This window comes from Myotis nattereri (assembly GCF_964212035.1).
Source record: "Myotis nattereri genome assembly, chromosome: 2".
Taxonomy (NCBI): Eukaryota; Metazoa; Chordata; class Mammalia; order Chiroptera; family Vespertilionidae; genus Myotis; species Myotis nattereri.
In genome coordinates this window covers 150,415,603-150,439,742 of record NC_138076.1, presented here as the reverse complement: position 1 = coordinate 150,439,742, position 24,140 = coordinate 150,415,603, and positions in this window count along the sequence as shown.

The following is a 24,140-nucleotide window of genomic DNA, read 5'->3' as shown; positions in this document are numbered from 1 at the left end:
ACTCAATCAAAATGTAAAATTTTATGACCTGAGCCTGAGACTAACAAGTAAATGAAGCTGACCAAGTGTTTTAAAAAAATGGAGTGGTGGAGGCTGGGACAGATGAAATGCCTGAGAGGGGCTGCTGCTTCTCAGCTCCCATCAGCTGTTGCCCTGCAAGAATGTGAGCCCAGTGTTGGCAGTTATTGATCATTTTTCAAGAGGGGCTAGAAATGTAGATTTTCGTATGAAAAGCATTTTTTAATATATTGTTATTGATTTCAGAGAGGAAGGGAGAGGGAGTGAGAAATGGAAACATCAGTGATGAGAGAGACTCATTGATCAGCTGCTTCCTGCACATCCCACACTGGGGATCAAGCCTGCAACCTAGGCATGTGCCCTGACCAGGAATCAAACCTTGACCTCCGGGTTTATAGGTTGACAACCACTGAGCCATGCTGGCCTGGCTGAAAAACATTTTAAAACAATATGTAGGCTAAACACACTCACACTGTACCAAAATGTGAATGAATAGCTGCTGTTTGGGGGAGATTTGGGATCATTTTTATTTTCATTCTTACATTTGACTGCATGTTCCAGAATTTTAACAGTGAACATGATATTACTTTTTTAATCAGAGAAAAATTATTACATGGTAAATTTTTAAAAGTTAATTACAAAACAGAGCATTAAAATAACAATCAAACAACAAATGCTACAGGAATATTTTCTGGGCACATGTTTACATGATACTAAATTTTTATGATATTTCTCTTCTAAAGTTTGCAATCAAGAATAATTTCATGATGTAGTCTGTTTGGCTGCAGGTCCAGTATGCCTTTCCCACAAGGCTTGTTCTTTCACTTAGAAGATAGTTAAAACATAATTTGGGTATGGGGTTCACTAGATCCAGTGCCATGATAACCCAAGCAAATGAACAGCAATGATTTTAACCTCAGTTTAGCAAAAACACCTTGAACTACTTGTTTAGTTTATCAGTCTGTAGTATTTAATGTTATCACATAATGAAGAAGTAACTATTTCAAAATTAATACCTAAAAAGCCTCTATTGCATAATTTTAATGAAAACTGATCTACAGGGTGCTTACAGAGCAAAGCCAAAAAAATGAAGTACAGGTGTGTTTTCTGTGAGAAAGATTATAATAAAATGTATGAAATATTTTTAGTAGTTTGTACTTGTGATAATTAAAATTTTAAATGTAATTTAAAATTTTTCCCTAAAAATGAATATAATTTTGTCATACAGAAAAGTAAAAAAAAAAAAATTAAATTCAAATAATTTCAGCCACAACACACTAAGCCTCAGGTATATTAATTCTAGGTTTGTGATCATTATCTTTAGCTATTGTTTCCATATCAGGATTTATGAAAGCAAAATATTCTATAATATTATCATCTCTTTCTATTTAAAAGTATTTAGCCCATATTCTATAATATGGAGTCTTCCTGATTATGACTAAACTAGAGGCCCAGTGCACAATTAAATCGTGCACGTGTAGGGTCCCCTAGGCCTCGCCTGCCATCAGGGCCATGTCCGCAGCCCCGCAATGCCTCGCACGCTCCATGGATGCTGCCGGTGCCCCGTGATGCTCCGCAGATGCTACCAGCTCCCCACCCTGCGATGCCTCGCACACTCCACGGACTCTGCCAGCACCCCACGACGCTCTGGGGATGCTAACAAAGCTCCACCATTGCTGCCAGTGCCCTGGGGGAGGGTTGGGAGGAGGGGGGGCCCGAGAGGTGCTCCAGCACTTCCTGGTGACTGGTGGTTTGGTTGTTCCACCGTTATGGCATGATGACCACAGGCCTTTATGATATAGATGTGGGAAAAAAGAGCAGCTAATGCTTACTTGAGAGTAATTATAAGATATATCCAGTACATGGGTTGGCTAGGAGTATTATATTAGTTAAAAACTGTAAAGCACTTACATGGGTGCCTGGTAGTAAGCAGGCATGAAATGAGTATAGCTATCACGGTTGCATGCACACCCATATACCTATAATTACCCTGAAAGAATCTCAGAAAAAAATAAACTTTTCAAAAGAATTGAAGAAACTCCCACCTGGATAGATTGCCCTAGATCAGTGATTTTCAACCACTGTGCCACAATAATTTTTAAAACATGCAATACCTGACTATTTAGTCAGGAGCAATTATCTCTTTTCCCTTAGATTGTAAAAAAAAAAAAAAAATGACAATAGCCAACACAACAATAACCATCCAGTGTGAATGCCCTGACTTGAACAATGAATATATAGGTCATATAATAGAGTTGTATCTTATTAGTCACATCACATAATAAGGTTGTGTCTGATTGGTTGATTCTTCATACCAGGAATCCTTATATACAAGTACTAGAGGCCTGGTGCACGAAATTCGTGCACGGGGGGGGGGGGGGGTTCCTCAGCCCAGCCTGCACCCTCTCCAATCTGGGATCCCTTTCACAATCCAGGACTGCTGGCTCCCAACTGCTCACCTGCATGCCTGCCTGATCACTCCCCTGCCAGCCTGATCAATGCCTAACTGCTCCCCTGCCGGCCCGATTGCCCCTAACTGCTCTCCCCTGCAGGCCTGGTTCCCCCCAACTGTCCTCCCCTGCAGGCCTGGCCCCCCTCAACTGCCCTCCCCTGCAGGCCATCTTGTGTCCACATGGTGGTGGCCATCTTTGACCACATGGTGGTGGCCATCTTGTGTGTTGGAGTGATGGTCAATTTGCATATTACTCTTTTATTAGATAGGTTAGGCACTTGACTTTTTAAAAAGTCACTTTGGGCTGGTGTAGCTCAGTTCGTTGAGAATTGTCTCAGGCACCAGAAGGTCGCCAGTTTGATTCCTGGTCAGGACATGTGCCCAGATTGCAGGCTCGATCCCCAGTAGGAGGCATGCAGGAGGCAGCTGATATTACTCTTTCTTTCTTTCTTTATCTCCCACACTCCCTTCCTCTTTCTCTAAAATCAATAAAAAAATTTTTTAAATAAAAGTCACTTTGGAGCAAAAAGGTTATGTAATTATTATTATTATTATTTTGAAAATCAATAAAAATTATACTTATTTTTGTCAGATCAGCAAAAAGGAAAAAGAAAAGTCAAAGAAATAACACATGGAACAAGCCGAGGCCGGTTTGGCTCAGTGGATAGAGCATTGGCCTGTGGACTGAAGGGTCCCAGGTTCGATTCCGGTCAAGGGCATGTACCTGGGTTGCGGGCACATCCCCAGTGGGAGATGTGCAGGAGGCAGCTGATTGATGTTTCTCTCTCATCGATGTTTCTGACTCTCTGTCTCTCTCCCTTCCTCTCTGTGAAAAATCAATAAAATATATTAAAAAAAAACAAAAAAAAACATGGAACAAAAGGAAAGGAGGTTGGAGGAAAGTGATTAAAGGGAAAAGGGCGGGAGTATTGAACATGGTTAATGTCATACCACATGCCTCAAATTATTGTTTAGAATGCCTAAGCTTCCATTCCTTAAGAGGCTCAGTCTTCAGGGTGGGGATGAAAAGGGCAGAGGGGTGTGGTGAGACAAAACACACTCCTGCTCCCTCATACTGCTCAAGGTCAGCCTTGGCTACACACATTTATCAGATATGGCATGAAAACCAGCTACAGATGAACTGCTTCTTTGGAAACTAGTATTGAGGTATTGATATTAGCATCTTGTGAAGGGGTAGCCTAGAGTCATGCATTTTTCACCTCAGAGGAGCCCTCTATATCTATTTGATTTCTATGATGCATGCCAGTGGGCTTTGGTTCAGTGTTAATGATTTTGCTCCTTTTGAAATCCTGCAAGATTTTACTCCTTTCAGTTTCCAGAAGCTATGTGTCATGATGATCTCAACCCAGTAACACTTTTGTTGTGATAAAAAAGAAACTATGCTGCATATCTTCTGTCTGATGCAGCTACTCAACACAACTATTAATACTTCCTTTCAGAGAATACAAGGGATAGATTCTGTTTCCAGGCCCCTGGTCATGTGATTTTACTGTCTAATAAACTGAGAACTTTAAACCATGTGCTATTCACACACACTCTACCTTGAAAAGGCCCTTTCTGGCTAAAGCCAGGTGGACTAACCATGTCTAGATAGAAGCCTTGGTGCCTGATTGAGCCTTGCCTCCCATCTCATGTTAACAACACAACCAAGATCAGAGGAACGGACACAATTCTTGATTGTTTTATTTACCAGCTCTGTGCTCTTAGTTACCTCCTGCCTCTGTGCCTCAAAATCATTTTTGTCTGTCTAGCTCCCATGTCTTACTTGTACATGACAGACCACCAGTTGATAAATTACTTTATTGTTAGGTGTACTTCACCAGCATTTTTGTCAATGCTATCATTTCAATATGTTTTAAACTAGAGCTTTGCTTGTTTGCTGATACCCCTAAACACACACACACACACACTTCCCTCATTGAAGTGAGAAGCTAGGGTAGGGAATATTTGCATGAATGATAATGAAGTTATCAGAATTTCTAGTTTAAAAGAAAAAAAAAAACAGATTTCAGGCAATATTACTTATACTAGCGTAGAAACTTGATTTTCAATCTTCCTGCCACCAAAGAAATCACTAAAGTATCCCCTTTTGCTTTTGTATTTTCCAACTGGGGCCCAGATCTTATCTGTGTCAATGACACTCTAAATATAGGACCTTTCCGTGACTCAGGCCATGCAGAGGCACAAGAAAACTCCAGGCTGGAGCACCAAACCCTGCTTCCTGATCCACTCTTTGAAAGCACCCCAAAGCATCTCAAAATGTAATGAGGGCAGCAGGAGAAAAAAAGTCCTCAAATGAAAATTAATTTTAATCCACTTTAATTAAATGCCTTTTAGCACTTTGTTGAGATAGATTATTTTGTTATAAAATCAAAAAGCAAGTGATTCTCCACTGCCGTTTTTGTTGCCAAGTTCCAGCCGACCTGCTTTCAGTTGCCTCGCAAAATGTGGCCCCTGTGCTTCCCCTCCTTCCCGTCCACGGCTCCTGCAGACCTCTGTGCTTCTTCTCTTTTCTGGTTCTTCTCAGTCCTTCACAGACTCCTCTTTCTCCTCCCACTCTTGTGGGGGAGGCGGGGTTGTCTTGAAACTGGCCTTGAAGTTCTCTCCTCATTACTTCTCTTTCTAAAACACTGGCCTTCTTTCGCAGCATTCCCATCTCTGTGGGTGGCTCCTCTGCTCTTCCGCTGTTCAGCGGCTAGAAGCCTTGGTGCTTGGTCGAGCCCTGCCTCCCCATCTCATGTTAATGACACCACCAAGGTCAGAAGAATGGACACAATTCTTGATTGTTTTACTTACCAGCTCTGTGCACTTGGTTACCTCCTGGCTCAGTGCCTCAAAATCATTTGAAAGACAATGAGAACATTACATTCTGGCAGGGTCATTGCAAGAAGCAAACGAGGCAACTTCTGAGGAGGCATCTAGTAGGGTACCTGATACAACAAGTCCAATTGCTCTTATTCTCACATTCTTTCAACGTATTTATTTATAGAGTGCTTAATACATGCCAGGCACTCTTTTGGTCCTATGGATATGTCAGCAAGCAAGACAGTCAAAGATATCTGCTGTCCTAGAGCTAACATTTTAGTGGAGAAATTAGATAACGAACAAATAAAGAAATCATGTCAGATGGTGATAAGGTAAGGAAAAGCCAATCACGGTAGGGGAGACAGGAAGTACCGAGGTAGAGAAAGGTTACTATTTTCAGAAGGGGGTCAAGAAAGATGTCACTAATAAGGGGACATTTGAGCAGAGACCTTACGGAGGTGGAGGAATTAGCTCTGGAGATATTTAGGAGAAGACCAGGCCCAGGCATGTCCCCTGAGGCAGGAACGGGTCTGATGTGTCTGAGGAACAGCAGGGATGGGAGCGTTGTGGAGTGCAGAGAACCAGTAGGCACACAGCACGGGATGGAGCCAGCGGCAACGGGAGCCCAGCAGTGCAGCCCTCACAGATCCCAGTGAGGAGTTCAGCTTGTGCTCTGAGTGAGGTGGGAGCCGTAGTACAGTATGCACAGAGGAGTAGCTGTGCTGAGATAAGACTGCAGGAGACTGGGCCAGAGCAGGAGAGGTTAAGGGGAGGTTGCAGTAATCCAAGCAAGAGATGATGGTGTCCTGGACCAGAGTGACAGCAGTGGACACTATTCCTTTAAAGATTCTTGGATTTTCCACCACGTGGCTGTCTCTCAGCCACAGCCCTGTCTGTGGCCTTTGCCACCTCACACCTGAATTATTGCCATACTCCCCCTCAGTGGTCCTTGTTGGACTTCCTATCCCTGTCTCTCCTTCTTGAATCATATCACTTCCCTGCTCAGGAAAACACAACCATGACCCAGGAGTCTATTATCTGAGCAGATGTCTATTACAACAGATAGTGCCAGCTAACATTGATTGTGCTATGTGCCAGACACTAATTTAAGAACTTTACAAACAGTATCCTCTTTAATCCTTGCAGCACCCCTGTGAGGTGGGTACAATTTTTACCCCCAATTTTACAGGTGAGGAAACAGAGGAACAAGGAGATTAAATAAATTCCCCAATGTCACAAAGCCAATAAGAGGTGAGGTAGTGTGGAACTGGGATTTGAGTCCAGAAAGTCCAATTCCAGATTCAGCCTTCTTAACTATAAACCTTTATTGCCTCCCATACTCGGCCATTCTGTCTCAAATTTCTCAATGCAAATTGTTAAGTTGTTAGTGGTGTGTACTGCACAACTCTCATTACTGCCTCCATGCCTTTGCTTAGCCTTTGGTCCTCCGCCTCCCTACCTCTCTCTGCCTTGCCAAATCTCCAAGGAGTAACTCGACCTCAGTTACTCCAAAAACCTTCTCTAAATAAAGCACACCTTGCTGACCCTCTATTCTCCCAGCCATTTGAAATCCATTGCAAATCACCATATTTTGTTTATTTATTCCTTCCTTCCTTTTTTCTTTCTTTCTTTCTTTTTTGTCTTTTCCCAACTATACGGCAAGTTGCTTATGTGGAGCAACTATAAATTATATCTCCACAGTACGTAAAGCCATCCTAAGCTATTAAGTTCAACAGACAACCCCTCGCCACCACCACCCCTCTCCCCACTTTATAAAAGTCTTTATTCTTAGCTTTATTTGCTTCAGATATTTTTTGATTTAATATATATTTTTTATTGTTAATAGTATTATAGATGTCTCCCATTCCCCCTTCCTCTACCCTCCTCCTCCCAGCCTCTACCCACCCACCCCCACCTCACCCAAGGTCTTCACCATTTTAAAATAAAGCAACAGTGAGCTTACAGCTGAATAGGTCCTAAGACACAGTGAAGACGGCATTCACAAATGTTTCTTACCCAATTAAAGGGATTCAAGGAATGCTTCCTGAAACATAATCATCTATTAAAATTAATGCCTCTATATAAATGCCATCAAGGATACTATTTATACACAAATATATGATTTTCATGTCATTTCAGTATGAATTCATTGAGCACCTACTTTGTGCAGAATGCTGGGCCAAATGCTTGTTCCAAAAGGGAACAAGACAAAATCCCTGCTGTTGGGGAATTCCCAGTCCATGTTACCAGTTCCTAGTCTGTGTCACCATATGTCTTACGACATAAGGAACAGAAAAGCCATTCAAGTCTGCTTTAAGTGAAAGAGAATACAATATTTCCGTCTGCGGTTGGGAATCTGCAGATGCAGAGGGCTGACTGTAGTTATACCCAGGTTTTCTACTGTGCAGGGGGTTCAGAACCCCTAACCCCCCATATTGTTCCATGGTCAACTATACAGAGATATTTCACAGAACTCAACTGTAAAAAAGAACAGCAAAGCCTGTGAATGATTGCAATGAAAAATGACCAAAGAAGTTACTTCCTCCATCTTTCCCTCTTCCTGTTCCCTTCCCCCGCCTCTCCCTTTCCATCAAACCGACCTCCAGATTGCCTTCCTTCACTCTGCTTTCACATTCCCCATCATGGCTTCCACAAATTTACCCTGAGCCTCTAAACACCTATAAGGTGATCTTTCAGGTCCAGCATCACTGTCTATTAACTAGACTTTCCATATTCTAATCCCAAGAGTCCAGCAAGAGAATCTAACAGGCCCACTATGTAATAGGTTCCCACTCCTAATCAAAACAGCTATGGCTATGGAATGGGGAAAGAATGTACAAGGCCATATTGAATCGGATGTAAGGCTGCAAGAGACCACTCTTCCAGGGGCTGAATGGTGTCTTCTGTAAAATATAATGGCATACATGGCACCATGATTTCTCTAGAACACAGACACATCTCAGATTCACATATTTCAAGCTTCACAGATTCATGGGATTTTAGAAGTGTAAGGGATTCTAAAAATCATTTGACACTATTTTCACACTTCAGCTCGCTGGAAACCAAAGGACAAGAGTAGTTAAGGGTGGAGCACAGGGCAGAATCCATATCCTCCGACTTTTAATTTAAAGTATTTTCTTTACTTCAAGCCCAACATTTACCAAACCAGCAACCTTTTAAGACCACCTTTGGTATATGAGCACCCAAGGGTAGTGTACACATCATCACAACATGTGGATTTGTTTGTCCTTTTTAGTATAATTTCATTACCTACTAAGCACTTGCATGTATATTATTCTATTTAGTTCTCAAAATAATCATAAAAAGAATAATGAAATCTATGTAGTAGATAATAAACTGAGTTTTAAAGAAGTCAAGAGACTTGCCTAGTTATAGTTAGTGCTGGGCAGAGCCAGGATTTAAACCCAATCATTCTGACTCTAAACCCTTGCTCTTTCTGCTATATCATGCTGCCTCCACTCCCCAGGAATAAGTTAGGTGTCAATCATAAAAAAAAAAGGATTGGAAAAGCAAACTGACAAGGTCAAAGGTTCAAGGAATTAACAAGTACAATAGAGGAGTAGGGTGCTCAAACCAGGGAGGGACACAATGTCCTTAATCCCTGACAATCGTGGCTTCCAGCACTCTCCTCCCTCAACATTCAAGTCTCCAGCACAGCAGAACAATAGAAGCATTTTTCCAATGCACAGATCACTCCCATTTGCATGGAGGGGAAGCTGGTTCTCATATAAGATTGTTTTGCAGCAATGATTCATTCTATCAAAAGCATCACTGATACCTTTGATATGGACACTATAATCAGCAGCCCCTTGGGAATTGATCTTGAAGTCAGGTATAATTTGTTTAGTCTGGTGAAATTCTTCACAGTTCTCTAAACAACTTCAAATGCTTCTGAATAACGTGACCCTATGTTCCTGGAACTGAAAAAGAGCAAGGTACCAATGTCTCATTCCTGTCTGATTCCAAAGGGCAGGACTTCAAAGAACTGCACAAGTCAATTCCTTAAAACAAGTGTGCTTTGGCTGCTATTGACATGTGTATTTGCTATGGTGGGGATTTATTATCCTTTAAAATACAATGCTGGTTTTTTGGGGACTCTCCATATAGTTTTCCATAGGGACTGCACAAGTTTGCCTTCCCACCAACATATGTTGTTTGTTGACTTTTTTATACAAATAAATATGATAAATAATACAAGGATGCTTGGGTCCAACCCCAGCAGGTCCAGGGGTCCCCAAAGGTGTGGACGGAGCCGGCGAAGAAGGAATGACACGGAGACAGTGTTCAGTTGATCAGCAGCCTAGCCAGGATCTCTAGCCAGGATCTCCAGCCAAGTTCTGTTCAGGATCTCCAGCCAGGTTCTGTGTCCATGTTCTCTTGCTAGGTTCTCCAGCCAGGTTCGGTCACCAGATTCTGTAGCCAGGTTCTTCAGCCAGGTTCTGGCTAGGTTCTCCAACCAAGTTCTGTAGCCAGGTCCTGTCCAGGATCTTTTGCCAGGTTCAGTCACCAGGTTCTAGTCAGGTTCTCTTGCCATGTTCTATCCAGGTTCTGTAGCCAGGTTCTGTCTCTAGGTTCTTCAGCCAGGTTCTCTCGCTAGGTTCTGTCTCTAGGTTCTGTTGCCAGTTTCTGTCCAAGATCTTTTGCCATGTTCTGTCTCTAGGTTCTGTCTCTAGGTTCTGTGTAGGTTCTGTGTCTAGGTTCTGTCCAGGTTCTGTGTGTTGTTGTCTTCTGTGTGTTACATCTGTATTTATACCAGTTGATTCCAATCCTATCAATCTCTATTCCAAAGGTTAGGGCATTTCTTATCTCCATTCCAGGGAGTAAAGATTATGTAGCTTAAGCATGATTGTTCATAGTTAAAGTGATTAATTACCCACCTGGCACTTAGTTAAGGGGTTTTATTCCCTCCCTAACTTCAGGGGGAAATCCCTACCTGGGGAAACAACCTTTCTCAGAGAGGTGACCTTGGTTAAAACACATAGTGCCAAGAAGGTGAGCAAACATATTAAGAACAGTATGCCATATATGCCAGGTCCCCTGAAACAGCAAGGATGGACCGGCTCCCAGCACAAGGATAAATTCTGTTTCTCATATTCACTACTTTTACATATATATATATAATGGAATATTACTTACCCAGCAATAAAAATGAATAAAATTTTGCCATTTGCGACAATAGGTATGGATCTGGAGGTTATGCTAAGTTAAATAAGTCAGGCAGAGAAAGACAAATTCCACTTCTGTGTGGAATCCTAAAACTAAATAAAACAAACAAAAACAAAGACAGGCTCATAGAAACAGAGATTAAAGCAGTGGTTCTTAACCTTCCTAATGCCATGACCCTTTAATACAGTTTCTCATGTTGTGGTGACCCTCAATTTCATTGTTACAAATTGAACATAATTAAAGCATAGTGATTAATCACAAAAACAATATGTAATTATATATGCTTTTTCTGATGGTCTTAGGTGACCCCTGTGAAAGGGTAATTTGACCCCCAAAGGGGTCGCGACCCACAAGTTGAGAACCGCTGGATTAAGGAGATGGTTACTATAAGGGATGGTGGAGAGATGATTGAAAAGCAGAAGGGAAATATAGTCAATAATATTGTGATAAGTTTACATGGTGACAGATCAGAAGTCCCTGATGGGCCTTTACATATTAAACCAAATCATTGTCACTTATATCAGTTTTGCTCTTCATTTGCTTGATGTATTTCATCTGCATTGGGAGGACTTAAGAATTACTGTTTGATCTATTGTATTTATTGTCATACATTTATACTTTAGGTTTTCTGCAAACCTATATAGAATATACTTTTTAAAGATATTAAATAACAATTAGCACCCTGAATTGCCAAGGCAGTTAGTTCTACAGATAGCTCTTAAAGTTTAGTAAAACAACAATTTTAAAAAAAATCTCTGGATTAGGGTGACAAATTTGTCCTGGTTTGCCAGGGACTTTCCTGGTTTTAAAATGGAATATCTTGAATTTCTAGTGTTGCTGAGAGATCCTTATCAAGATTTCTTGCAACCGTAGAATGCAAGGACCTTCACCCAAGATTACTGTACCCAACAAAGCTATCATTTAGAATTGAAGGTCAGATAAAGAGCTTCACAGACAAGAAAAAGCTAAAGGAGTTCATCACTACTAAACCAGTATTACATGAAATGCTGAAAGGTCTTCTAGAAGAAGAAGAAGAAGAAGAAGAAGAAGAAGAAGAAGAAGAAGAAGAAGAAGAAGAAGAAGAAGAAGAAGGAGAAGAAGAAGAAGAAGAAGAAGAAGAAGAAGAAGAAGAAGAAGAAGAAGAAGAAGAAGAAGGAGAAGAAGAAGAAGAAGAAGAAGAAGAAGAAGAAGAAGAAGAAGAAGAAGAAGAAGAAGGAGAAGAAGAAGAAGAGGAAGAAGGAGGAGGAGGAGGAGGAGGAGGAGGAGGAGGAGGAGGAGAAGGAGAAGGAGGAGGTAGAGAAGGAGGAGGAGGAGGAGAGGAGGAGGAGGAGGACGAGGAGGAGGAGAGGAGGAGGAGGAGGAGGAGGAGGAGGACGAGGAGGAGGAGGAGGAGGAGGAGGAGGAGGAGGAGGAGAGGAGGAGGAGGAGGAGGAGGAGGAGAGGAGGAGGAGGAGGAGAAGGAGAAGGAGGAGGAGGAGAAGGAGAAATAAAAAAAATATGAACAATATAATGGCAATAAATACATAGCTATCAACAATTGAATCTAAAAATCAAAATAAATGTGCAAGGAATCTAATGAACAGAATAAACTGATGAATAAAATAGAACCAGAGGCATGGGAACATGGAACAGACTGATGAATCTCAGAAGAAGGCGGGGTGGTAAGAGATTAACCAAAGATCTTAGATGTATATATGCATTACTTATGGACACAGACAATAAGGTAGCGAAGGCCTGGGGTAGGACAGAGCAATAGGGAGAAAAAAGGGAGACATCTGTAATACTCTCAACAATAAGAATATTTTTTTTAAAAAAGGCCTTACGAATAAGCCAGAAGAGCGCAGTTTCTCACCACTCATGAGGCCTCCTTTCCTTGCTATTGATTAACGCCTTTTCTTTCTGGTTCCTAAAAAAAATAAATAAATAAAAGAATAAGGGGGGAAACCAGTGTTCCATTTCTATAAGTCTAGCCAGTGCCAGGGTATAGGACAAGGGACACAGAAGATAAGCAGCTGCATGAAGTATACAAAATGACCCAATCAACTGCTCTAGAGAGAACAGTCTTGGAACAGCTGTCCCTCCCCTCCCCCAGCCTCCATATAGCTCTGTCTCCTCCCCTGCTGTGGCAGCTTTCCACTCAGCTTCCCTAAGGGCACTGGTTGCTTCCGATGCAATCTCATTGTCATACTACATGGTCATGACATAATAGAAAGTAACACTGCTTTCAGTATATTATAGAGTGACACCTAGGCAGCTACTCAGCTAAAAACAAACAAACAAAAAACACTGTAGGTTCACTCATTCCCGCTTGGATAATCTTGTTTGACAGCATTTCAATGTACTGAAATGTCCTCCATCTATTGCCTTGTTGTTTAGACTTCTGTGTGCTGTCATTTGTCTCTCATTCTAGGGCAGGGACTTCCTTCTATCTGGGCACATGGAGAATATTAATTAATGGATAGCCTCTTGCCTATTAAGTATAAATTAATCTTCCCAGGGCTCATTTCAAATGTTGCTTTATTATAATATTTTTAATGTTATTATTACTACTAATAAAAAGAGCACTTATATTTATGAGATATTTGCAATGTACCAGGTGCTCTTCCTTACATTATAGGTCATGCTCACAACAGTCTCCACATTAGATATTATCATCTCTCTTTCTGTAGTAGAAGACACCGCCCAAGGTCACATAATTGGACCTTGTCTGCTTCTTTTGAAAAATCTGAAGGAAATCTGTCAGGGTTTTGCTCCTGCATAGGTTGGAGACAATAAGGCAGGAAAGAGTCTGTGCCCTGGCTATTACGGGACACATTAAGGCACAAGGTTAAGAGATAGACAATGTTTAAAACCTCTGTGTTTTCTGCGGGATATTTATGAGTCTGGAGGTGAGTCAAGAATAAAACAGCCAGTGGCAGAGTGCAAGAACTATAATCAACACTATGGGACTCAGCAGAAACGGCTTAAACAGAGGAAAGAGAGTTCCAATTTAGGCTCACCCTTTCCAATGTAGGCAATAATCGAGCAACAAACTGACTGCCAACCACAGGTTTAAAGCATGCCATGACAGAACCAACCCTCCCTGGCAAACACAGCCTCATCCCAGACTAATTTTTAAATGCTACTGCTTTATTGGGTAGTATTATTAACTTGCTATTGTAGCATGACCAGAGTTTCAGTCAGAGGAGGCCTGGGGGCGGCTTAAGTATGGTTCTCCATTCTGTTCCTCTCTCCCACTCTCTCCTCATCACCACTGCCTGCAAATCAGCCTAAAATAGTCCTAACTTCCATTGGTAGACTTCAACCCAATCTACAAAGTCCTTTCACATATCTTATGCCATTTAACCTTGTGAAATAAATACTATTAGCAGCCCCATCTTAAATAGGAAGACAGTTCAGAGAAAAGTTATGACCTACTTCAAATCATACTGCCAAGAAGGACCAGAGTCAGAACTGGATCCAAGTTTCCTGGGACTTCTAATTTAGAAGGAGACAAATTAAAGGCTCACCAAAGAAAAGACTCCATGCCATTATCATTTTCTCTACCCTATCACAGGCTTCAGGATTAAAATCCTATCTAATAAAATAGAAACATGGTAATTAGCGTACGTCCGCTACCCTTCCCATTGGCTAATCAGTGAGATATGCAAATTAACTGCCAGCCAAGATGGCGGTTGGCAGCCAGGCAGCTTGAAGCTAACATGAGGCTTGCTTGCTTCAGTGGCGGAGGAAACCAACGTTCCCCGCCTGCCTTGCCGGCCTCTGAGCTTGCAGTTTGAAACATTGTTACAAATATAGAAGCTAAACAAAACCCCAGAAACCTGCTTTCGGTTGGATCTCAGAGCTGGAGTTGATACAGTGTTTCGATTATAGAACCCAAACAAACCAGATACCTGCTTTCAGCAGCAGAGGCCTCAGAGCTGGAGCCAGAGCTAAAGCATGCCCAGAATAAAAAATTAAAAAAGAAAAAAAGGAGCAGTTGGGAGCTTCAGTCACCCACCAGCCTGAAAACAGCCCTCAGCCCCTCACCCAGACTGGCCAGGCACCCCAGTGGGGACCCCCACCTTGAAGGGTGTGTGACCAGCTGCAAACAGCCATCATCCCCTCACCCAGGCTGGCCAGGCACCCCAGTGGGGACCCCCACCCTGATCCAGGACACCCTTCAAGGGAAACCAGCCAGCCCCCACCCATGCACCAGGCCTCTATCCTATATAGTAAAAGGGTAATATGCCTCCCAGCACCAGGATCAGTGTGACAGGGGGCAGCGCCCAAACCCCCTGATCGCCCTGAGGCTCTGTGTGTGACAGGGGGCGGGGCCACAACCTCCCTATCTGCCCTGCTCTGTTCATGACAGGGGAAGGCGCCCCAACCCCCTGATCAGTCCTGTTCTGTGCCTGATAGGGGAGAGCTCCCCAACCCCCTGATCGCCCTGTGGCTCTGTGTGTTACAGGGTGTGGCGCCGCAACCCTCCCCCCCCCCCCCCCCCCCCCGCATGGGACCTGCTCTGTGTGTGATGGGGTAGAGCCATAACCTCCCATCAGCCCTGCCCTGAGTGTGAGAGTGGCAGCGCCCCAACCCCCTGATCGGCCCTGCTCTGTGGGTGATAGAGGGCGGTGCCCCAACGCCCTGATCCACCCTGCTCTGTGCGTGACAGGGTACAGAGCCCCAACCCCCCTGATTTGCCCTGCACTGTGCGTGACAGGGGGTGGCGCTGCAACCTCCCCATCGACCCTGCCTTGAGTATGACAGGGAGTGGTGCCCCAACCCCCCAATTGGCCCTACCCTGTGCATGACTGAGGGTGGCATTGCAACCTCCCGATCCGCCCCGCTCTGTGCATGACAGGGGGCAGCGCCCCAACTCCCCAATCGGCCCTGCTCTGAGCCCGATCAGGGGCTGCACCTAGGGATTGGGCCTGCCCTCTGCCACCCGGGAGCAGGCCTAAGCCAGCAGGTCGTTATCTCCTGAGGGGTCCCAGATTGTGAGAGGGCACAGGCTGGGCTGAGGGACCCCCCTCCCCCCCCGAGAGCACAAATTTTTGTGCACCGGGCCTCTAGTTAATAATAATTTACTGGGTTTAATGGTGTCCTACCATTAACTCTATAGACCTCCAACAAAAATATATATCTCAGCCCCATAGACTATCGCTTCAATATCTTTTTATAAAATATATTTTTATTAATTGCTGAGAGAAAGGGAGAGGGAGAGAAAGATAGAAAAATCAATGATGAGAGAGAATCATTGATCGGCTGCCTCCTGCATGCCCCACACTGGGGATTGAGCTTGCAACCTAGACATGTGCCCTGACTGGGAATCAAACATGACCTCCTGGTTCATAGGTCGATGCTCAACCACTGAGCCATGCTGGCCGGGCTCCTTTTAATATCTTGTAGTTTAATTTCATTCATGAGAGTTTATGGAGAACATTGCCCTTCATCAGTTTCTGTCCCCCCAACCCCTAGCAAGGTTTATAGATAACACACATGACTATTAGTAAATGTTAGGTGTGTACATGAGAGAGAAAAATCCCCCTACATATTCAGTGTAGCCTGGGACTGATTTTCATTGCTTAGTTATGAACTTCTCAGGGAAATAGCTTTTATAAAATACATGCAAACATTGAGCACTCTTAGTCTCTATCCCATGGGTAATAGTACTCATTCTCAATGAATGCAGCTTCTGGTCACTCAGAGGTGAAAAGAAAGAGAAGAATTTGAAATTACTGCAAGTACTATTTAAGCTAATAATCAGTACAGTTCATGGATTTTCTGTGTTCCTACACTACCTCCCTCTTTTAGCCTACTTGACATCTTCACCATTTATTATCACCTCCTACAGAGAGTGTTAAAGAAAGAGTGGATGTGAGATTCAAAATAAAATTTTACTAAATGATTATTAAGCACCTACTATGTGCCAGACACTTATATAGGTAAGAGAGTCCTAAATGAATAATATATGGATCCTATGTGGGTTGCTGTGATAAACTCTGCATTAAAGATATGTATAAAATGCTACAAAACCCTGGTGAAAAAGCAATTAACCTGGAAAGAGAGGAGGTGAAAGCAACAGGAGTGGGGGGAGGAGATGACAGTTCTGCTAGAACTTGAAGTCCAAGAGAAAACAGAGAATAGGAATGAGGAGAAAACAGGATGAACAGGGGATAGCAGGAGTGGAGGCAGTCAGTTCAGAGGTATGCATGTGCTCTGAGAATAGGGAGTGCTCTGGTGTGGCCCTAATGAATAGAAATGAATAGTGAGGGATGACACTGGGTGATTTCATGAAGGGCTATGTGGGTGGTAAATATATATCCTGGTTTGCCTGAGTCTGTCCCAATTTATGGTTCCTATATTAGTGTAATTATCATAGATTGGGCAATAAATTATAAAGCAATCTATATCAATTTAAGGCCATGTCATCACTTTCCCTACCTTTATCCATACAGATTACTAAATTAGATTCAGAATATGTGAGTTCAAACCCCCATATCACCACTGAAAGATCCTATAAATGTGGCGTATGTCTTAGTTTTACAGCTTCAATTAACTGAATCCCACCGAACAATAGCTTTAAAAATTGTTTCATTTTTCTCAGATACCTGGAAGAACAGAGTAGGCAGTTGCTGGAGGTGGTTTAGCTGTTCAATAGTGCCATTGAGATCCCAGGCTCTTTCTACCTTTCAGCTCTGTTTTCTTAGCACGTTGGTTCCTTGCTTTGTGTTTCCAAGGTGACTGCTGCAGCTCCATCATCTTTACACCAAGATGGCTTCATCATCACGTTTAAACCTAAGGCAGAAAGGAGTGGAGGCAGGCTGACAGCTTCACTACAGCTATCTGTGTCCATTTCATCAAGAGAGAAAAAATTCTTCTCAGAAGCCCCCAGCAGATTTCTGTTTACATCCCATTAGCTAGAACTGGATCACAAAGCCACCGAAGCAGTGATGGAGGCTGGGAAAGTGCGTGTTTAGTTGGATAAACTGACACCCCAAGCAAAATTGGGTTCTGTTAGCAAATGAGAGGAAGGAAGAATGAATATTAGATATTCAACTGCCCCAACTGGAACAACTGACTTCAGAATATTGATAGGAAATGTTTTAGAACTGCCCTGGCTGGTTTGGCTCAGTGGTTAAAGCATCACCCTGGGGACTGAGGGGTCCCAGGTTCGGTTCCAGTAGAGGGCATGCAGGAGGCAGCCAACTGATGATTCTCTCTCATCATTGATGTTTCTATCTCTGTCTCTCCCTCTCCCTTCCTCTCTGAAATAAATTTTAAAAGAAACTTTTTAAAGAATAAAGGGTAAATAACTATTTGAAAATAAAATGAATAAAAATTTTAAAAAATGTTTTAGAACTGGCAGGCAAAACAGCTCCCGGAAACTCAATTGCTCTCTTTTCTAAACCCATCTTGGGGCACTTTCAGGGTGGACCCAGCATACAGTTTTCTGCCCATGGACAATGATGTAGGGGCCAGGATTCAGAAATCATTGGCAGCTATGTAATTGTATATCATTAGAGATAAAAGGTGAGTGGCATGTTATATAGATTTTTTTTAAAAAGGAACTAGAATATATGATATCCCCATTCCTAGCACTCATTGCACTCTCCTCACCCCACCCATTTCTGTCCCTCCCCAAACACACAAAGGCCTCTAAAATGTGCTTAGAAAAGGAGAAAGAAGGGAACAAAATCGAAGAGAGCTTCCAAGTTATTTCTTGATGTGGGCAACATCTTCTTAGCCGTGCTGTATGTTTCCATTTTTTAATAATAAATATGTATTACCTTTGTAATCGGGGAGAAGAAAAAGAACAGAATATTACAAAACTGGGCAGCAAAGGAGTAAGTGGCATAAGTTCCTCTGGATGTCTGGCCTGAGGTCAAGGCAATTCTTCACTCACCCACCCAAGGCTTGAGTTTTTGCCCAAAAGTGTGAAATATCATTGCCTTTCCTCTTCATTGCTTGTTTATGATACACGCTGGGCTAGCAGTGACATGACTAACCTGGGATGATTTCACACTGCTCGCCTGGCTCAGGCGACAAGCTGGACTGAGGAAGCAACTTCTGGTGAGACCACACAGCAGAGCTGATACCTATGACGATGACTTATGCGTTTGTGTTGTTCGATTAGATCTTTGCATGTTTTTCTGTTTTGTTTTGTTGTCTTGGAGAAGACAAGGGTGTCTCATTGAGGCTTCATGGAAATGACTGAATTTTAATGGAATCTAATTGGCTCCCATGGTTATCTTGAAGGAGCTGTGGTCATAAAAGTTAATTAAATTAGAACCATTTGCATATTCAAGTCCATTCCCTTCACTCACTTTAAAACCGGAGAAAGAGAAAAGTGTCCCTCTTTGCTGGATAAGACACACAGCAGCGTCCAGATCGCTTTCTTTTTATGCTGGGAACTAGTCAGAGGAGCAGATTATTTTTCTAACCCTCTTGCCTAGCTTGCATTCCCCACTTTCTGTAGGTGAATATCAATACAAGAGTTAAATTGGTGTGCACTGCAGTTCTCACTTTGAAATATGGAATCAGTTCTTTATAGAGAGAGCTTTGCGGTGTTTAAAGACCGGGGTCATTTTTCTAAACAAAAGGTGGGTTCAGAATGCTCAGTAGGAAAGGAACTAGGCAACATTTATAGCCACAGGACCGGCTACATGCATTTCCCATTTGCGTGTGTGCTTGTGTGTTTGTTGGCCACAACAGTGTCTACAGTTTTATTATGGGTCAGAGGAGAGGAGCGACTAGACCCCAAGAGGCTGTCTAGTCCACCCCGCTACCTGTGGTAAGCCTAAAATAACCAGCTGAAATGGAACTCTGGCCTGATTTCTGACGCCTCTAAGGAAGGCGTCCTCGGTACTCCGACCCATTTCTAACAATCCTCAGTATCAAAACAGAAAGCATTCCCTTGTGTCAAACCTACACCCCTCTGCTGATTGATGTAGTCTTCATTCTCACCTGCATGCGCTGCAGGTGCGGACATCAAGCTCGGCCCCTCCACTCCGCCCGTACATTTCCTTAGAACATCAGCTAGTGCCTGGGTCAGTCTCTTTGGATTAAAGGCAGTGTCTGCCCTACTTCCGCTGGCCACTCTTGCTTGTTAACACACATAAAGGTATATCGTTACCTTCATTCTCCCCCTCATGAGAAGACAGGGTTGATTTTAATTTTTTTTTATTTCTTTATTGAACACAAATGTGCCAGACCCTATGCTAACTTCTTGGGAAACAATGATGGACAGGACAGGCCAAGACCCTGGCCTCATTCATGGAACTCGGACATAATACAAGTAAATTACAAGTGGTATGAGGTGCAAAGAAGTATAGAAATCATACAGGTTGAGCTAACATAGGCTGGGAGCGTGGAAAGCTTTCTAGATGAAGGGACGTTTCACCTGGACCTGAAGGGTGAATAGGAATTATCACCGTGAAGAAGGATGTTCATGGCAGAGAGAACCGCACATGCAACGGCCCTAACAAAGAAAGTGTGGCCTGTTTGAGGGTTGGAGATTGAAGTTCAGACAGCAGGATGGAAGCTTGGAATTGTCAGATATCACTTACTATCTGCACTGGCTCAGCTGTGAGAGGACGATGATAGGACTGGAGCCCAATGCCCTAGTCCTCGGTTGAACAATCTGAGAACTCTGAGCAAATGGATTATTAGAGACAAGGATCAGGCTTCCAGAGAAAAGATGGGAGAAAAAGGCCACCTGTGAGCACCCAGAGGCCTTGATCGCTCTAGAGGCCGCCCTGAGTCCGCATGGCATAGCACCATAGCTGTGGCCCGGCCCCCAGGGGGTGCGGCGTATTCCTGGGTAAGTCACACTTTCAGGGTCTCCAACACCTCCTCTGTAAAATGAGGGATTTAGATATGGACCCTCCTAACTCATGTTCTGAAATCACTTAGCAACAATACTCCGTGTATAGTTCGGTTCATAAGTGGGTCACGTTATTACTGAGCTAGCCTACATTTGGGAGTGGGAGGAGGGGTTATTCAGACACAGCCACTAGGCTGTTCTCCCGTTCACTTTCCTTGTATTTTGTTATGGGGGAACAACATCCTAGTATATAACACACAATTTACCATTTGGACCACTTTTAAGTGTCCGACTCAGTGGCATTAATTACATTCACAGTGTTTTGCAGTCATCACCACTATCTATTTCCAGACTTTTTTCACTCCAATTCACTGTTTTTTTCACAATGAGGCTAGTGGTTTTTTTTCTAGTTTATTGAGATAAAATTGGCATGTTAAAGGTGTACAAAATAATGATATATATGTATATATATATGTATGTATATATATATATCTACACTAATAAAAGAGAAACATGGTAATTGGCGTACAACCGCTACCCTTCCCATTGGCTAATCAGAGAGATATGCAAATTAACTGACAGCCAAGATGGCGACTGGCAGTCAGGCAGCTTAAACTGAACATGAGGCTTGCTTGCTTCAGTGATGGCAGACTCCAACGTTCCCCGCCTGCCGCTGCAGGTCTCTGAGCGGGCAGTTTGAAACATAGTAACATAGAGGTGCGCCGGCACAGCCGCGGAGACCGTGCCATCTTGGGTGACTGTCGCCGGCATCCAGAGACCAGCTACTAACCCGGCAACAACGGCTCTCAAGCAGCGCGACTACGTGAACTCAGAGGAACTCGGCTTCTCCCCACAGAAAGCAGATCCAAGCAACAGCGGCCTCCTGATCTCCACACGCTCTGTCTGAGGAACAGCTGCTGTGGGTGAAGCCTCCCTCCACCAGCCAAAAGAGCCACAACAGCTCTGCACAGCACCCATCAGAAGACCCGCTAACAACAGAGGAGCAGCTGCTACCACAACCGCCCAAGGAGCAACCACAGCCCAAGGAACCACTGCCACCTAGGGAGCAGCCACTGATCGACTCAATATCTATATACGTCAGTGAGATCAAACATGGGTAGACAAAGAAATCCCCAAAGGAAAGAAAAGGAGGACTCACCAGAAAAGCAGCTAAGTGATACAGAGGCATACAACATGACAGAAAAAGAATTCAGAATAAGGGTCCTAGAGTGCATACACCGGATGGAGGAAAAAATCGACAACTTATCCAAGAAGCAAGAAGAAACAGATGAAAAAATCGACAACTTAACCAAGACCCAAGAAGAAATGAAGTGCGATATAGCTGCAATAAAGAACACCATTGAAAGTATCAACAGTAGACTAGGAGAAGCGGAAGACCGAATTAGTGAATTAGAAGACAGGGAAGCAAAACACACCCAAACTGTACTTCAGTTGGAGAAAAAAATTAAAAGACAGGAGGAGAGCCTAAGGGAGCTTTGGGACAACATGAAACGAAACAACATACGAATAATAGGGGTGCCAGAACAACAGAAAGAGGAACAAGGATTAGAAAACCTATTGGAAGAAATAATATCAGAAAACTTCCCTGAGGTGGGGAAGAAAAAAGTCACACAAGCCCAGAGAGTCCCAAGCAAGGTGAACCCGAAAAGACCCACACCAAGACACATCATAATTACCATGGCAAATGTTCAGGACAAAGAGAGAATCTTACAGGCTGCAAGAGAGAGACGGAAAGTTACATACAAGGGATCTCCCATTAGATTATCAAATGATTTCTCAACAGAAACACATCAGGCCAGAAAAGAATGGACGGAAATTTACAAAGTGATGCAAAGCAAAGGACTGAATCCAAGAATACTCTATCCAGCAAGGCTATCATTCAAAATTGAAGGGGAAATAAGAAGCTTCACGGACAAAAAAAGGCTAAGGGAGTTTATCACCACCAAGCCAGCAATGCAAGAAATGCTAAAGGGACTGGTGTAAAAAGAAGAAATAAAAATCCCAGAAAGAAAACAGCCACACACACAAAAAAAGAAATGGCTACAAACAAGTACCTTTCAATAATAACTTTAAATGTAAACGGGCTAAATGCTCCAACCAAAAGATATCGAGTGGCTGAATGGATAAAAAATCATGACCCATACATTTGCTGTCTACAAGAGACCCACCTCATTAGAAAGGACTCACACAGACTGAAAGTGAAGGGATGGAAAAATATCTTTCAGGCTAATGGAAAAGAAAAGAAAGCTGGGGTAGCAATACTTATATCGGACAAAATAGACCTCAAAGTGAAGGCCATAACAAGAGATACGGAAGGCCACTTCATAATACTAAAAGGATCAATACAACAAGAAGATATAACCCTGATAAACATATATGCACCCAATGCAGGAGCACCCAAATACATAAAAAATCTTCTGGAAGATATCAAAGGAGAGATCGACAACAATACAATCATAGTAGGGGACTTTAATACACCACTGTCATCACTGGATAAGTCCTCTAGACAAACAATCAGCAAAGATACAGCAATACTAAATGACTCACTAGATCAGATGGACTTAATAGACATCTTCAGAACACTTCACCCCAGTGCCACGGAATATACATTCTACTCAAGTGCTCATGACACATATTCAAAAATAGACCATATATTGGGTCACAAGCAAAGTATCCCCAAATTCAAGAAGATTGAAATCATAAAAAGCGTCTTCGCAGACCACGATGGCATAATATTAGAAATAAACTGCAATAAAAACAACCCAAAATACTCAAACACCTGGAAGCTGAATAGCATGCTATTAAATATTGATTGGGTTACCAATGAAATCAAAGAAGAAATTCAAAACATCCTGGAAACTAATGACAATGAAAACACAACAATCCAAAACCTATGGGACACAATGAAAGCAGTCCTGAGAGGGAAGTTTATAGCTCTACAGGCCTATCTCAAAAAACAAGAAAAAATGGTAGTAAATCAGCTAACTCTACAACTCAAAGAATTAGAAAGAGAGCAACAAGAAAACCCCAGAGTGAGCAGAAGGAAGGAGATAATAAAGATTAGAGCAGAAATAAATAACATAGAGACCAAAAAAATAATACAGAAAATCAATGAAACCAAGAGCTGGTTCTTCGAAAGGATAAACAAGATTGACAAACCTCTAGCCAGACTCACCAAGAAGCAAAGAGAGAGGACCCAAATAAACAAAATCAGAAATGAAAGAGGTGAAATAACAACAGACCCCACAGAAATACAAATGATCATTAAAAAATACTATGGACTGCTCTACTCCAACAAACTAGACAACCTGGAGGAAATGGACAAATTCCTAGAAAAATACAACATTCCAAAACTCAATCAGGAAGAATCTAAAAATCTCAACAGGCCAATAACTATGGAAGAAATTGAAGCAGTCATCAAAAAGCTTCCAGCAAACAAAAGCCCAGGACCAGACGGCTTCACAGGGGAGTTTTACCAAACATTCAAGGAAGAACTAAAACCTATCCTCCTCAGACTACTACAAAAAATTCAAGAGGAAGGAACACTTCCAAGCTCATTCTATGAAGCCAGCATCACCCTAATACCAAAACCAGGTAAAGACAACACAATGAAAGAGAATTACAGGCCAATATCCCTCATGAACATAGATGCCAAAATCCTCAACAAAATCTTAGCAAATCGGATCCAGCAGTACATCAGAAAGATCATACACCATGACCAAGTAGGATTTATCCCAGGGATGCAAGGATGGTACAATATCCGCAAATCAATAAACGTGATACATCACATAAACAATTTGAAAGAAAAAAACCACATGGTCTTATCAA